The sequence below is a fragment of the Xiphias gladius genome, chromosome 14, assembly GCF_016859285.1.
Source record: "Xiphias gladius isolate SHS-SW01 ecotype Sanya breed wild chromosome 14, ASM1685928v1, whole genome shotgun sequence".
NCBI classification, from domain to species: Eukaryota; Metazoa; Chordata; class Actinopteri; order Istiophoriformes; family Xiphiidae; genus Xiphias; species Xiphias gladius.
Window position 1 is genome coordinate 4,885,472 of NC_053413.1, and position 4,692 is coordinate 4,890,163.

The 4,692-nt window shown below is 39.6% G+C and overlaps 1 pseudogene; it reads right to left on the reverse strand.

The window, feature by feature from the left end:
• Positions 1-247: 247 nt before the first annotated feature.
• On the reverse strand, positions 248-1,099 carry LOC120798563 (annotated as a pseudogene).
• Positions 1,100-4,692: the final 3,593 nt, after the last annotated feature.

Consider the following 4,692-nt stretch of genomic DNA (forward strand, 5'->3'; position numbering starts at 1 on the left):
TGGATGGGATAATATTTAAGAGTCCACATTTAATTCGGCTGTTTTGTTGTACTTCTTCAGTGGTGGTCTTCATTTTTATTAGGTTTTTGTGCACAACCCCTTTTCTGTTTATTTTTGAGTTAATTAATTTTGGTGGTCGGGGGGCAGACACAGTCTCTGTAGGGTTTTGGGTGGGTGACTGATGGAATGGAAGCACAGAGAAGCATGTAAGACTGCAGCTCTGCCTCCTGTCATCAACTCTGGGTTGTTATGGTTTTGGTCTACTAATAAACTTAGTCAGATTTCTAGATATGAGAGCTGCTCCATCCAGTGTGAGATGTATGCCGTCTCTCCTAATCAGACCAGTTCTTCCCCACAAAGTCCGCCAGTTATCTACAAAGCCCATGTCGTTTGCTGGACACCACCTGACAGCCAGCGGTTGAATGATGATGTGCGGCTATACATGTCATTGCTCGTCAGATTAGGTGGGGGCCCAGAGAAAACTATGGAGACTGAAATTGTCTTTGCACATGTACACACCGACTCACATTCATTTTTTTGAGCTCCAAATAACAAACTTACTATATTTATGTTTATCCTTAGCCAGCAGTTTCAAATAGGATTCTACGTTGCCTGCTCTGGCCCCAGGACTACATTGGACTATGGCCTCTGGTGTCGCTACATTCACGGTTCTCAAAATAGAGCTGCCAATAACCAGAGCTGGATTCTCACTGGGTGTGTCGCTGAGTGGGGAGTATCTGTTTGGAACATGAACTGGTCGGTGGTGAATCACGGGCTTCTGCTTAGGGCTACGCTTCATGTTATGGACCGGAACCCTGCCTCCCTGGCTTCCTGAGTGCTTGGGAGCTTCCAGGGGTAGAGTAGGAGCTACGTGGGGTTGGCTCGCACTGGCTACTGGGAGCTGGCAAACTACCGCGGCTAACGGTTTGGTTTCTGTGGTGCGGAGCCGTGCTTCCAAATCACTGAGCCTCGCCTCCATCGCTGCAAATAAACCACATTTATTACATGTACCATTATAGCTAAAGGAGGCTGAAGAGCAACTAAACATAAGACACACCGAGCAAGAGAGAGCAGGAGAGAGAGGAGAGAGAGAAGCCATCGCTAACTGTTAAGCTAAAGCAACTGGCCAATTTGAAAAGCGTGTATACAACTGTGAAATAGTGAGAAAATCGCTAAAAGAAGGAGAGAGCTAAGGGTGCTTAAGCAGAACTAATGTAGATTGAAACGTACAGCTGGCAGTTAGCGCTGTAATGAAAAAAATAGCGAAATTAACTGGGTAGAGCCAAAGCAGCAAAACTCCTACCACACAGACGCAGACAACAGGAAATGACACAATACGCTTACCTCAGCACACCAGCACATCTAAAATGTATCTGCTCAGGTGAAACTACAGTGGCTGGTCAAACTGACTAAACAGGCAACTTTATCTGGCCTGCTCAGTTGTCCAACCACCATCACTGTAAAACTTTTCACAAATCAGCAACGTAACTGACATCATCTTTTCTTGAATCATGTTTCTTTACCTATCTTAACAAAAAAAGGGTAACATGGAATCAAAATTAATTTCCACGACAAAGAGAAGGCTAAACAGTGGGTTCCAGCATTACAGAACCCCACTCCCACACCCTATCCTTCCACCCCTACCTGCACCCACACACTAAACATAATCTTCTGTAACTGGTTATCGTAAATGTACTGCACTTATATAATGCTTTTCTATTCTTACCGACCACTCAAAGTGCTTTACACTACATGCACCACATGCCACATTCACCCATTCACACACACATTCATACAGTCCTTTTCTATACATACAGTGCTTTCTATACATGCACACATACTCAGACATCGATGATACATCGGGGGCAATTTGGGGCTCAGTATCTTGGCCAGGGACACTTTGATATGCCGACTTGAGGAGCTGGGGATAGAACCACCGACCTTCTGGTTAATGGACGACCCGCTCTACCTCCTGTTCCACAAAGTGTTACATTCACTTTTGGCTATAATATCATCAGCTAACAGCATGCTAACCAACTACTACCAGTTAACACCATGTCAATGGTGCATGCTGCTCAAACCCAAGCAACAGCCAAATAACACCCTCAGCTCCCTCATTTTAGAAAGCAATGAAGCTTACACTACTATCTACCTATCTAGCCCACTAAGCTAACTAGCATACTAACAATGTGCTAAGAATGCCAGCATCCCGCCTTAGCCACCAACAGACCAAACAACAAACACCATGTTTAAGCCAACTAGTATACTAAGCAAACTTGCATGCTAACTAGTTTGCTGCTTATATATAGATTTGCAAATACGATTACAGCAGATCAAATATACTGCCAAATAAAGAAGATGTCCCTTTTGTATTGAATTAACACTTCTGGACATGTTGAAGATCCAGCAGTCACCATATTTTGCATGTGTAATAATGTGTCATTTTTATTCAACATTGCATCGATATAATAACCTTCAACTTTCAAGTAAGATAAAAATGTAGTCATTATGGTAATAATAAAACAAAATAGTTGTATAAATTGAAATTTCAACTTGATCATGGCGCTAGATAAAAGTCAGGGAATCTGCAAAGATTCATCCTGTGGGAAACATGAATATCTAATCCTAACATGAATATTCTATGGAGATCCACCCATTAGTTATAGAAACATTTCAATGGATTAATTAAAACTTTGACTTGCTGGTACCCATCAGGGATAAACAAAGTCTGTATAGGCTTCATCCTCTCGAGACCATGAATGTCAAGATATTTCTGTCTGAACCAAATTGGTGGACCAAACATCCTAGGACCCTATTGCCATCACATTTGCATATAAAATGCTTTGTGTGCCTCAAAAACATACACTATATGAGTGTTTTTGCATTATTTAAAGATTGTCAAATCTCTGTTCACAAATCATGTCTGGATTTGGTGGCATTTTTGGATTTTTCATTCATTATGGCACAAAATCATCTGTAGAGTCAGCACAGCCTGATGTGTGCCATGTGCTCATTTCCCACTTTGCAGATACATCATTTGATTATTGATTAAACTCTCAACTATGCACCTATGTGTGTGCTCTACCTTGGATTATAACATATGAGAGAGTAAAATCATGTTTGTGTTCATTGATTGTTTATAGAAATGCATCAGATGTACAGAGGACACGTCTTTGAGTGGAAGACAGCTATAACAAAATGTATACTTAATGTTCCTGAAGGCTCTGCATGCATGCAGGTCAATCTGGGAATGGTAGTTGTGAATTCTGCATAATGTACATTTCCATAGCATTAAGTCTATAAGCAAAAAATCATTCAGGTGTGTCACAAATCTGATGCAGACTTTTTAACAGATATGCTTTCCTTTGTCACAAATTAATACATTCTGCTGATCCTTCTTTACTAGTCTGTCTTAATATTAAGCTGCTACCAAATTAACTCAACACTTGCTGCAGTTTTGTTTAAACACTAAAAGCCCTCTAGAGAAGGAAAGGGATTATACTCCCTGTATGGCTTGATAGGTTTGACTAGAAAATGTGACTGGACTTCTACCTAGAAAATGACAAGATATACTTAATATAAAACAGAGGAAGGAAAGCAATAAGAGACCAAAAGAGACCAAAACAAAAAATAAACAAATAAAACAGTCTAGTAATAACCTCACAAGACCAGACTCTGACCAGACAACAGGAGTCCCTAGACATATTGACCAGCTGTAACAGATCCACACTGTTCAATGAGTAGTTCATATTGTCCACCAGGCGTGATACAGAGATCAATTCTTCCCGTGTGAAATAAGGGCTTCTCTAATAAAGGTCTACTTCTCTCTAGAGTTGAGGTAAATCAAAGGTTTTGAAATTTTACAGTAGCTTTCCTCGGTTGCTTAGAACCACCCCTGGACTGGAAATAATCTACCTTTTGCTTTATTATTAAAGCACTACTTTGTGTCTGGTCAGTAGAGATTTGACATTTGTTTGTTCATTCAATTTATCTTGAGTACGAGCAAGTGTGTGAGTGGACGCTTCTGATTTTGTAGTTTGAACACGTTGCCAGTGACAATTTGCCGGAAGAAGAGGAGAAGCGTGTCTGTGGTAGTGTGTATGACTGTGGATCTGTGTGTGTCAGTGAGAGAGTGCATGAACCTGTCTGAACATCCCTGAGAGATGAAGGTGTTTGTATCTGACATTTGTCATGGTGCAAGATGTTTATCTTGCAAATAGAAGAGTATTGGAAAACAATGGCGGATCGATAGGCAGGACCCTGGACATGCTCCAGGTACAAAAGCAGCAGACAAGGTTAAAGTGTTCTTGTAAATTGTAGTAGTAGTGTTTGTAGCGTTTGAACCTATAGACATGGTCAGGTTTCTAATTTTTTTTTTTCTCAGACACAGTTGATTTTAATTACTTTACATTTTCTGGCTATATATCGTGAAATCAAACAGACCATTCACCCATAATTTCATTTTTTATTAAGGTTGTCACTATTGAAACAAATGTTTTCAATACTAAAATGGTTTGCAGGGTGGTATAGTATACAGTAGCCTTTGTTTCTTTCTTACTTTATTTTATTCACTTATTTTATTTTTTATCTACGTTGTTAAATTGTATTGTATTTTATTTTATCTGTCATTTTATTATTATTTTTTATTATTATGTTTTTGTTCTCTTTTATCGATTTATAAAAATATATTTA